This window comes from Megalobrama amblycephala, linkage group LG11 (assembly GCF_018812025.1).
Source record: "Megalobrama amblycephala isolate DHTTF-2021 linkage group LG11, ASM1881202v1, whole genome shotgun sequence".
NCBI classification, from domain to species: domain Eukaryota; kingdom Metazoa; phylum Chordata; class Actinopteri; order Cypriniformes; family Xenocyprididae; genus Megalobrama; species Megalobrama amblycephala.
The window spans coordinates 16,369,401-16,382,850 of NC_063054.1; the positions used below are offsets into that span (position 1 = coordinate 16,369,401).

The 13,450-nt window shown below is 35.1% G+C and overlaps 1 long non-coding RNA gene across 1 annotated transcript in view; it reads left to right on the forward strand.

Moving 5' to 3' along the window:
- The window catches only part of LOC125277815, a 33,405-nt gene that overhangs the window by 12,688 nt on the left and 7,267 nt on the right, over positions 1–13,450 (forward strand). The window lies entirely within an intron of this gene.

Here is a 13,450-nt window from a genome sequence, read left to right on the forward strand (position 1 = left end):
ACAATATACAGAACTACAGAATTCTCCTAGAACTGAGAAAAAGGTATACATATACACAATCTTTAAAGAGGCCAACTTAGTTTGGTTTATAAATAGTTCAGACCAAATGTACACTTCATGATTTATAGTTGTCATCTAAACTTGAGCGTTTTACTCTTAAGACCATTTTACAGGAAAACCCCAAAGCCCATCGCTGACAGACAGCTTTATCTTCGCTCAAAGTATTTAATGTCACTGAAAGGCACTGAGAATTAACGCTATTCTAAAGCCCTCAGAGCTGCTGTTAGTGTTACATAACTGGTACTTCAGCAGTTGGGACAATGAAATGACTGGTACATATGACTGAAATCACAATGAAATGAAATCTGAGATTGGACCTGAAGAGATCTCTGCTTCGTTGTTCTTACTAAAGACTTTAGATCTCCATGGTGGCAGACTGCTGATATTGTGCCAGGGGCCACTAGATTGTTGGATGATATCAGTAACAACCGCCTAAACCTCTAGAGGAAGCTAGGGCCACATCTGCTCATTCTCATGATGTTTAAAGTCTAGAAAGAAATTCAAAAATGCAATAAAATTGATTGAGGTTGTTCTTTTCAAAATAGAGGAATTAGCATGGCATTCTTCTTGCATGTGCATTAATATTTCAGCGAATAAAAACACACTTATTCCAGGAAAGAATACTCCGTCCATAAAACTGTTTTTCTCTGTCTGAGACTGATTGAAAATGTTTACATGACTCTTGTGGCTACTTCAGTGATTATGAGATGGATTTTAGTCCATTTGATGTTGTTTCCCAGTGCGTTCTTGATCCATTACAAACAAATGTTTTTTTGTCACTGTCTACGCAGAGAGTCTCTTTTTTGAACTCCTCCTGAGTCCTGTTTGAGATGCCAGGATGACTCCTGCTTCTGTGATGCTGCACTTTGAGTGTCTTTTCTATTTTAAACTGAAATGTGTATATTTTTTCCCAAATAGTTCTCTGCAAATGTGCAGTACCTAAATAGCATTGCAATGTAACCTTTTGCACCTTCACGTTTCCATTTGAACATACTTACCTCTCTTCCTTGTGCTCTGACTTGTTGTGTTCACAGTGTGTGTGTGCTCTCCCTCCTTTCCTTGAACTCAGTGGCTCTCTGCATAAAGGTATCTTTGTGATAGCCTAAGGTCTAATGTAAAGCAAGGGGGCCAGCAGTTGCAGCTGTGTTACTTTCCTTGGCTGGCCTGATTTTTCAAACCCTCTAACACCACAGACAGACCAGTTATGCAAACACATCTATCAAAAGACTCTTGGCCCTGTGGAAAAACAGTGCTCTAAAAAGTCATGTTATCTCTTCCTAAAGGACCCTAAGTATCAAGCCAGGAAAAAAAGTTAAAGTCTGCCATTTCGGAAGCAGTTTCCTTTTTTTTTTTATACCTGACCTGAATGATGTTTAGAACAACCAGTGATGTCTGATTAAAAAAGTATGAGCCGGTCCTTTTTTAGTGAATGAAAAGCATACAGTGTGACTGACCAGTGTGGTCCAATTTCCGAGTGAATGACTCTTATGAGGTGGCTGTTTTTAGTGAATCAAACACATACAACAGAACCAGTGTAATCTGATTCTTGAACAAATGACTCTAATAAATCTGTTCTTTTTAGTGAATCAAAAACATACAATGCTCCCAGTGTAGTCTGATTCCTGAATGAATGACTCTAATGAGCCAGTTCTTTTTAATGAATCAAAAACATACAGTGTAAACACTGTAATCTGATTCCCAAACAAATGACTCCTATTTTTAGTAAACCAAAATCATGTAGTGTGACCAGTGTAGTCCAGTTCCTGAGAGAATGACTTTTAAGGATTTGGATGTTTTTAGTGACTCAAACACATACAGCACAGCCACTGTAGTCCAATTCCTGAGTAAATGACTCATAATTTGGTTATTTTGTAGTAAATCATACATGGCAATATAAATGCATAGGCTACTTTTTGTGTGTGTGTGTGTGTGTGTGTGTGTGTGTGTGTGAATAAAAAACATACTGTGTGGCCAATTGACACTTAGAAAGACCCACCCCCCTTAGTTACTGTCACTACGTCCGACAAGCCATAGCGCTCTCGCGCCACACATCATGTTCTCACGCATTGAAAAATACATCGCGGCACAAAGAGGACGCTGACAATGTGACGACAGACAAGACAGAGGATGTTACTTTTGGTATGAAAAAAAGTCTTAGCTTTCAAATTTTGTCATTTTTTTTTAAAGAAATTCAAACAATAAATACCTGGTCCGTTTTGATAGTTTGATAGCGGCAGAGGACTGTTATTTTGTTGAACAAACTGAAGATGACATCGCTGGCTCAGATCTGATAGACCAATCGACTGAAAGGGGCGTGTAATGACCGCCCACATGTGGAAAACGAGTTTTGAAGTTGTGTTTCCGTTTTCTATCCGTGACCCGGAAAAACAAAAATCGAGTCAAAATCTCTTTTTTTCCATTTTTTTTAACAAACTAAAAAACGGGAATCGACCGTTTTCTCGTTTCTGCGTATTTCATTTCAGATTGGAAAACTATCAAAACGTACACGGACCATACCTCTTTAATGTGTCGCTCTAGCATCTCAGTTCAAGCGAAACGTAAACTGATCATCTCTTCCTAGTTATTGCACGAAATAATCATGAATGAACACCAGAATCAGAAGTTATCTGGTTTCAACCATGGAAAGACGTCAATACACCATTTTTCAAGTTCAAGTCCACCGATGTTAATCTACTAACTCTCCGGTCTGATTTGTTTGTCGGACAAAATGGTGGATTCGCCGTTATGATTGGTCAGATAACCTGTCAATCAAACTCCTGGTGAAGGGTGAATTGTAGTCAGATTACAGAACAAAGTTCAGTATGAGTCGATTCTTTTTAGTGAATCAAACACAAAGAGTGGAACTAGTGTAGTCTGAGTCCCATATTAACGACTCTTATGGGTCTATTCTTTTTAGTGAATCGAGTGCGTACAGACTTGCCATATTTTTTTTATTTGTTTAGTGTTAGTTGTTCTATAATATAAATTAACATTGTTCAATATGTTGTTCTTTTCTGTTACACTGAAAAAAATGACAACATACAGTCATGGCAGAATTCTCATTTTTGGTTGAAATATTCTTTTTAATGCCAAACACACAAAAACAGAACATTTATCGTTGAAGCTAGACAGAGTTAAAGGATTTCAGACAGAGAGCTGTGGTTAAGATTATTCTAGTGATTAGCATGGGAAATTGGTCAAAGAGTTTTATTTTTAGATAGTTACATGGATTTGGGTCTCAATCCTTAATATTTGTTCATTCTTAAGTGGCAGCAGCGCTGCAGCCGGTTTGTTTCCATAGCACTGGTCCGACAATCCTGAGAGACAGCAAGCGTCTCTGTTTCTCCTCCAGATGCGTGCTAAGGACCAATAGACAGGAGAAGTCTTCTCATGTAATTGTAGTCAATAACAAGTGAGGAATGTTTCTCCAGTTTTTGAAGTTTTTCTTCAAAAGCTCACAGGATCTATTGGGGGAATGTAGAACATCACTTTAGGGCTGCAGTAATCTGGCCTCATGGGCCAGAGGGGAGAAAACATTCCAGAAATTTTTCCCAGTGACAATGATAATGACCCTGAGATTGAAATTTGTGTACAGGTACACACTGTTCAGGGACTCTCTGATATCTCATATAATCCTACATGGCCAAGGAAAACCCCTCAGTTGACCGTAAACGATACCTTCTTTGGTAGGTATGACTGTTTCGATTGGTTGTACTGCCAGAATGTTATGCCAGGAAAGGATTTGTGTGTACAATTAAAATCTTTCCAGATTGCAGCACTGCACCAACCAACAAGAGCCTGAAAAGTTTACATCATACAGATCAAAACCTAACATGTAAAAAAAAAACAGTATCATGTCATGTGCAGGGCTCCTTTTTTACGGAGCCCTGCACATGACATGCAAGAAAAAAAATTAAATCGTGTGCACGATTTACTAAAACGTGCACAAGATTTACTAATTCGTTCCCTCGATTTATAAATCGAGGGAATGAAATAGTAAATCGTGCGCACGATTTAGCCTACTATTTTTTTCCTGCATGTCATGTCTGGGGCTCCGTACTTTTTGAGGACTTGGCAGGTTTTTTCAGCTCTTCCAAATCCTTGGATGGTGTGTATGACATTGTGTGCATTTCAGCCTTGTTTTCACTTTCTCAGCCTTTGAATTGTTACAAAGAGATTCATTCTCAAATGATTATTTGCATAGATGTTTTGTTATTTGAAGAAACATCTAAAGAGACGTGAAATCCCAGGCTTTAGTTAAACATGCAAACGCTGCATTCCAGCAAAGGCGGACGGTCCCATACGAATTCATTTCAACACCTGATCTTGTTCTGTTGAAACAGCTTGGACCCTCATATCACACATACTTACAGTTTTACTCCCGTTTGAGACCAGTGGGTGCCTCTTTAATCTGTGACCCCGCCATAGACCTCATGTAAGTTTGTTGACTCCCTCTCTTCCCTTTTCTCCAGGCGTTCAGACGAGTCTCTGTGCGAGTGTCAGGTCATGTATACCTCAGCTGCTCCGTGGGCAAGACAAGCAGATCTCTGTTGACACATGCAGTAGTCAATGTATTCAAGCTGACAGTCTAATGTGCTGGATTAATGTGTGCGCTGAGAGAGTTGGATGGATGGATGGATGGGTGAATGCATGATGCACGATGCAGTCCCCCATCTTCTTGCATGCCTTCTCGGGTCCTTTTTAAGTGTCTTAAGATTGGCTTGTGTGGTATATTGTTAGTAATATTTACATTTTTAAAAACAAAATCATGGTACACATTACAGATTTGGCTTTTACATACATTTATATTTTTATTTATTCATTCACATCCTGTAGGCCTTTTTCCCCAGGAACATTTAGGTGTAACATACAGAATGAGTTTCTTGTTAGTCTTCCAACGGCTACAGATTTCTTAAGAGGATTTGTTAAGAGCACAGCTTTACTGCTGGCCAAGGTTTCTTTCAGCGGTGACGTCTGACCCAAACGTTCACCGATGCGAGATTTTGCGAAGGTGGCAGAATCATGCCTTTGATTTCACTCTCCCCTGCAGGCTGTGAGAGCTTCATATTTGGTCTAAGGTCAGTGAGTGGAGGGGAACAAGTCTCCCCTTTGTGCCTGGATGCAGCTTTGAACCGTCTCATACTCCTACAGACAGTGCCAGAGCAAAGGAGGTGCCAGTCACCCTGACCCGTCTGGCCGATGAAAGCGATGACCACATGCCAAGCGGGATTTCCAAACATCGTATTAATGGAAAACATTGGCTCTTGGAAGCTTTAGCACAGTCCTGAAAAGCAGCACTTAGAAAGACCATAAACCAGAACTACAAAATGCAACATAAAATGGATTTATGAGACTGAACAAATGTTTACAAGCCAATTGAGTTATGAATATTTATATAAAAATTAAAAATTAAATAAAAATGTTGTAAGCTCAAAATGATATGATCTTTCCATTGACCTCACTGTTGGAGGTTTTCCTTGATAGTTTGTAGATCTTTAGGAGCAGGGAGGATACCCGGCTACATTACTCCCTTAGTAAGAACTGGCTGCAATTCAGCATCTCACACACCAGGAAACAGCTTCAAAGACTTCAGCTTACACTGAAAGAACTGCAACTATAAGCCTCACTGAAGAATCACTGTCTGTGTCAAAATAGCAGGATAATGGGCCATTAAAACTTCCTCCCTCTATTAAAATATAAATTTGGTGATCTCGAAGCATTAATATTCTAAAGTCTTGACGTTACCAAAAGGAGGAAAAACTTGGCTCGTTTTCGCCTTTATTTAATATTTCCCAGCTGTGACTTGATATCTCACTATGTGACTATATTTCGCAATTGCAACTTTTTCTCGTAATTGTGACTCACCCCCGGTTTCACAGACAAGGCTTAAGGCTATAGTCCCAGACTAAAATGTATGCTTGAGCTGTTTTAACTAAAAGCAACTTGCACTGACATATCTTAAAATATGTCAGTGCCATTGTTTTGTCTCAACATGCACACCAGTAATGTTTTTTTTCTAAGGCCTAATCCTGGCTTATTCTAAGCCCTGTCTGTGAAACCAAGCCTTAAAGGTGCCATTGAATGTTTTACAAGATGTAATATAAGTCTAAGGTGTCCCCTGAATGTGTCTGTGAAGTTTCAGCTCAAAATACCCCATAGATTTTTTTTTATTAATTTTTTTAACTGCCTATTTAGGGGCATCATTAACTATGCACCGATTCATGCTGCGGCCCCTTTAATTCCTCACGCTCCCTGCCCACGGAGCTCGCGCTTGCCTTAAACAGCATAAACGGCATAAAGTTCACACAGCTAATATAACCCTCAAAATGGATCTTTACAAAGTGTTCGTCATGCAGCATGTCTAATCGCGTAAGTATGGTATTTATTTGGATGTTTACATTTGATTCTGAATGAGCTGGCATATGCAAATATTGGGGGCGTACATATTAATGAGCCCGACTGTTACGTAACAGTCAGTGTTATGTTGAGATTCGCCTGTTCTTCAGAGGTCTTTTAAACAAATGAGATTTACACAAGAAGGAGGAAACAATGGAGTTTGAGACTCACTGTATGTCATTTCCATGTACTGAACTCTTGTTATTTAACTATGCCAAGGTAAATTAAATTTTTAATTCTAGGGCACCTTTAATGTCTCAGTTGTGACTATAAATATCTCACAATGTGACTTTGCTTCTCATAATTCTGACTTTATATCTCTCAATAGTGAATTTATATTACTCACTGACATTATTTCTTATTTTAAACTTTATCTTATAATTAATTGTGATTGGCATTTTTATTTAGAAGACAGGACTTATTCAGCCATACTGCACATGACAGTTTCTCCCATTCATATTAATATACAGTATATAAACTGTCTTGATATTTATACAGTCTTTGCCGTTACACAGTGTCAGAAGATCTGAGATTTCCAGATTTAAGTAGAGTTTTAAATCCCAGATTTTTCAGTGTGGTCTCACTCTATTAGTGGTAGGAACATGACATTAGGACCATATTGTTAAAAGCCTAACTGAGTAAGAAATTGTGCCATAATTATGCATGATTGCTTTTCATTAGCATCACAGTTCAGAACAGTCAGTACGGTTCTTCTGACCTTTTCCTGCACAGAGAACACTTACATAATCAGCTGCCATTGGCTTTTTCAGCATATCACTATTTCCTGCCATGGTTATGATTTCCATTGTGGGCATTTTTTTTAACTAGAGATGATGTTTATTAGAGTTTTCTCCTGTTGGGTGTCAGTTACTCCCATTGGCACCTCAATGAGGTGTTAATGCTGCAGTTGAACTGATTGGACCAGGGACCTTTCAACAGCCCTCAGGCCCACCATGGTGGTGATGTTTTTATGTTTTGTAAGGTTTCATATGTCAAACACTTTAGTAACACCTTTTTGGAACTTTACCACATCATGTGGAGAAGGACGCTGTTAGGTATGCTGTGTGTACAAAGAATTGCCTTGTTGTTGCCCCTACATTTTATTACTTTTTGCTGCTTAAACAACATTCTTTACCTTCTTGTGGTGTTGATGGGATATACTTGAAAGCACTGGTGTACACTATAAAAGCACTGGTTTCCTTCTCATGCGATCCCAACGGTTTCCTGTGTTAGCTTTCACTACATAAGTGGCATTTGTGTGTGAGCATATAGATCACTTTAGTTTCCTGCACTTTTATTTATTCACGGACTAGGTCTGTAAAGCATCAAAATGATATAATAGAAACAATAAAGGTTTATTAATCATTCTAATTCTGTGAGAAATGGGAAGTCCATACCACAACTATAATGATAACAACATAGAAGTTAAACACAGTATTGTTGGAATTACTTTTACAAGGGTTTTTTTCCCAGCTGATAAATGATAAAAACATTGACAACCAATCAGAATTCACCCGACTATAAAGAGCTTGAGCATTTAAATGACAGGCATCATAATTGCAGTGCAAGATTATAATAAACAATATTATTGTTTGTTGATTTGGATGCTAATATAGTTATTCTTGGTGTAAGTGGGCTTTAATGATAAAAATTACTGTAAAGGTTCATTAATCATTTTAAAGGTGCCCTAGAACTTCTTTTTAAAAGATGTAATATAAGTCTAAGGTGTCCCCTGAATGTGTCTGTGAAGTTTCAGCTCAAAATACCCCATAGATTTTTTTTTAATTCATTTTTTTAACTGCCTATTTTGGGGCATCATTAACTATGCACCGATATATAGGTTGTGGCCCCTTTAATTCTCGTGCTCCCCCTCCCCCGGAGCTCGCGCTTGCCTTGAACAGCATCAACAAAGTTTACACAGCTAATATAACCCTCAAAATGGATCTTTACAAGATGTTCGTCATGCATGATGCATGCATACGTCGGATCATGTGAGTATAGTATTTATTTGGATGTTTACATTTGATTCTGAATGAGTTTGAGGCTATGCTGCGTGGCTAAAGCTAACATTACACACTGTTGGAGAGATTTATAAAGAATGAAGTTGTGTTTATGCATTATACAGACTGCAAGTGTTTAAAAATGAAAATAGCGACGGCTCTCTCGTCTCCGTGAATACAGTAATAAACGATGGTAACTTTAACCACATTTAACAGTACATTAGCAACATGCTAACGAAACATTTAGAAAGACAATCCACAAATATCACTAAAAATATCATGTTATCATGGATCATGTCAGTTATTATTGCTCCATCTGCCATTTTTCGCTATTGTTCTTGCTTGCTTACCTAGTCTGATGATTCTGCTGTGCACATCCAGACGTTCTGCCCTTGTCTAATGGCTTGAACATGGGCTGGCATATGCAAATATTGGGGGCGTGCATATTAATGATCCCGACTGTTACGTAACAGTCAGTGTTAAGTTGAGATTCGCCTGTTCTTCGGAGGTCTTTTAAACAAATGAGATTTATATAAGAAGGAGGAAACAATGGAGTTTGAAACTCAGTTTATGTCTTTTCCATGTACTTAACTCTTGTTAGTCAACTATGCCAATATAAATTCAATATTTAATTCTAGGGCACCTTTAATGTATGAGAATAGAGAAGCGCACAACTAAAACGATAATGATAAAGACACAGAGGAACAATATCGTTTGAATAATTTTTTAGAGTGATTTTTTTTTTTTCCAGCTGATGAAAACATAAACATTGACAGCCTATTAGAATCCACTTGACTTAAAGGCACAATATGTAATTTTCACTGCTAGAGGTCACTTATTCAAAACAAAGGCATAGCTTGATGACGCCTTAATTTTGCGGAATTGTTGTCTTCATGTCTACAGCCTGTGGAAAAGAATCCAACGGGTCTCAGGCAGAAATCATATTCATGGATGAGCTAATGTATGTGCACTCATAATAAACAGAATGTTATTGTATATTGCAGACTTTTTTTAACTGGGTATGCTGGGTGGTGCCGTGCGTCATGTCAAAAATGTGGCCGATGCAGTTTGAATGGGTTTGTAGCTAATATGTGAGATGTTCGCGTTCTCAGTGTTAGTTTACTCAATTGCTTGCTCATGACAAATAGCAACACAGCAAAAAGTAATATGTTGGACCTTTTATTGAGAGTAGCCCATATTTACCTGTTGAGACGTGCCTTCACAAGCACCTGTACGAGCTTTCGTGATGTTTGAATCGACGTGCAAAATATGCTGTATTTTTGTAATCCACTAGGTGCTGCTAGTGTCACAGAAACGACATACTTCACCTTGAAACGTATCAGTTAAGGACACAGATCTAAATCAGACGCGACAAATAAAAACACCAGTGCGTCAATTTAAATGTATGCCAGAAGTACTTTTTAAATTAATAATTAAAAATAAGTATAACATAATTAGTATTAGCAGCCTATTATAAATAAAAAATAAAATGTAATTATAATAAATATATGTAGGCTATAATAAATAAAAATATCAGTATTCTTTAAAAAAATAAGTTTAAATTATGCAAACTGATGACTTTAATAAACGCAAAGACTATCGATTAACATCCTCTGATAGGCTTATTTACAGTGGGACTGTCTTAAACAATTTATAAGTTTTCATTTAATAAAAAAATCCCTATGGAGAAAATGAAATACTATGAAAATAGATTTAGTTATGATTTTTTCCTCATTTCCCATTTGGATAAGTCTAGTTAGTTTTGTATAAAATACAACGTGATTTTTGGTGTATTGGTGTGGATGCTAATATAGATATTGTTATCTTTGTAGTTATAGTTATTGGTGTGATCAGGCCTTAACACCACAGAGAACAGCGATGTGAGCTAAGAGCGCTTGTTTGCACTGCAGAGTGTTCAGTCCTGCAAAGATTTACACCTTGTGAGCCATTTATAAGTAAAAAGAATTCTGTACCTTAGTGCAAGTTCCTAAAAAGGAAGCACTCTAATCTGGTTTGTCAGAGGTCATGTTCTGTGTGTTTGTTCATATCACTTGCTGTCATTCCTCACACAGATTAATGACATTGTTCACAAGGCCTAAACTCTTGTGGTACTGAACTGCAGACATCCACTCACAACTGAAATAATATTTTATTATTATTATTATTATTATTATTATTTTGCAGGTCCCTGAAGGGGACCCCTACGGAAGAGGATTAGGGCCAAGCAATAATAAAAAAATAAAACCAGCTTGAGATTAAAGTTGTTAAATTTCGAGAAAAAACTTGTTAAATTTCAAGAAAAAAGTTGAGATAAAATGTTGAGAATAAACATATTAAATTACGAGAACAAATTCGTTAAATTACGAGAACAAATTTGTTAAATTATGAGAAAAATGTCGTTAAATTTCGAGAAAATGTTGAGAATAAACTCGTTAAATTAACGAATTTATTCTCGTAATTTAATGAATTTGTTCTCATAATTTAACGACTTTTTTCTCGTAATTTAATGAATTTATTCTCGTAATTTAATGACTTTATTCTCAACATTTTATCTTGACTTTTTTCTCGAAATTTAACGAGTTTTTTTCTCGTAATTTAACGAGTTTATTCTCAACATTTTATCTCGACTTTTTTCTCGAAATTTAACAACATTTTTCTCATAATTTAACGAATTTGTTCTCGTAATTTAACGACTTTTTTCTCGTAATTTAATATGTTTATTCTCAACATTTTATCTCGACTTTTTTCTTTAAATTTAACGACTTTTTTCTCGTAATTTAATGACTTTATTCTCAACATTTTATCTCGACTTTTTTCTTGAAATTTAACGACTTTTTTCTCGTAATTTAATGACTTTATTCTCAACATTTTATCTTGACTTTTTTCTCGAAATTTACTGAGTTTTTTCTCTAATTTAACGAGTTTATTCTCAACATTTTATCTCGACTTTTTTCTCGAAATTTAACGAGTGTTTTCTCTAATTTAACGAGTTTATTCTCAACATTTTATCTCGACTTTTTTCTCGAAATTTAACGAGTTTGTTCTCGCAATTTAACAACTTTTTTCTCGTAATTTAATGACTTTATTCTCAACATTTTATCTCGACTTTTTTCTTGAAATTTAACGACTTTTTTCTCGTAATTTAATGACTTTATTCTCAACATTTTATCTCGACTTTTTCTTGAAATTTAACGACTTTTTTCTCGTAATTTAATGACTTTATTCTCAACATTTTATCTCAACTTTTTTCTTGAAATTTAACGACTTTTTTCTCGTAATTTAATGACTTTATTCTCAACATTTTATCTCGACTTTTTTCTCGTAATTTAACGACTTTTTTCTCGTAATTTAATGACTTTATTCTCAACATTTTATCTTGACTTTTTTCTCGAAATTTAACGAGTTTTTTCTCTAATTTAACGCGTTTATTCTCAACATTTTATCTCGACTTTTTTCTCGAAATTTAATGAGTTCGTTCTCGTAATTTAACAACTTTTTTCTCGGAATTTAATGACTTTATTCTCAACATTTTATCTCGACTTTTTTCTCGGAATTTAATGACTTTTTTCTCGTAATTTAATGACTTTATTCTCAACATTTTATCTCGACTTTTTTCTCGAAATTTAACGTGTTTTTTTCTCGTAATTTAACGAGTTTATTCTCAAAATTTTATCTTGACTTTTTTCTCGAAATTTAACGAGTTTGTTCTCGTAATTTAATGACTTTTTTCTCGGAATTTAATGACTTTATTCTCAACATTTTATCTTGACTTTTTTCTCGAAATTTAACGAGTTTGTTCTCGTAATTTAACGACTTTTTTCTCGTAATTTAATAACTTTATTCTCAACATTTTATCTTGACTTTTTTCTCGAAATTTACTGAGTTTTTTCTCTAATTTAACGAGTTTATTCTCAACATTTTATCTCGACTTTTTTCTCGAAATTTAACGAGTGTTTTCTCTAATTTAACGAGTTTATTCTCAACATTTTATCTCGACTTTTTTCTCGAAATTTAACGAGTTTGTTCTCGCAATTTAACAACTTTTTTCTCGTAATTTAATGACTTTATTCTCAACATTTTATCTCGACTTTTTTCTTGAAATTTAACGACTTTTTTCTCGTAATTTAATGACTTTATTCTCAACATTTTATCTCGACTTTTTCTTGAAATTTAACGACTTTTTTCTCGTAATTTAATGACTTTATTCTCAACATTTTATCTCAACTTTTTTCTTGAAATTTAACGACTTTTTTCTCGTAATTTAATGACTTTATTCTCAACATTTTATCTTGACTTTTTTCTCGTAATTTAACGACTTTTTTCTCGTAATTTAATGACTTTATTCTCAACATTTTATCTTGACTTTTTTCTCGAAATTTACTGAGTTTTTTCTCTAATTTAACGAGTTTATTCTCAACATTTTATCTCGACTTTTTTCTCGAAATTTAACGAGTGTTTTCTCTAATTTAACGAGTTTATTCTCAACATTTTATCTCGACTTTTTTCTCGAAATTTAACGAGTTTGTTCTCGCAATTTAACAACTTTTTTCTCGTAATTTAATGACTTTATTCTCAACATTTTATCTCGACTTTTTTCTTGAAATTTAACGACTTTTTTCTCGTAATTTAATGACTTTATTCTCAACATTTTATCTCGACTTTTTCTTGAAATTTAACGACTTTTTTCTCGTAATTTAATGACTTTATTCTCAACATTTTATCTCAACTTTTTTCTTGAAATTTAACGACTTTTTTCTCGTAATTTAATGACTTTATTCTCAACATTTTATCTTGACTTTTTTCTCGTAATTTAACGACTTTTTTCTCGTAATTTAATGACTTTATTCTCAACATTTTATCTTGACTTTTTTCTCGAAATTTAACGAGTTTTTTCTCTAATTTAACGCGTTTATTCTCAACATTTTATCTCGACTTTTTTCTCGAAATTTAATGAGTTTGTTCTCGTAATTTTACAACTTTTTTCTCGGAATTTA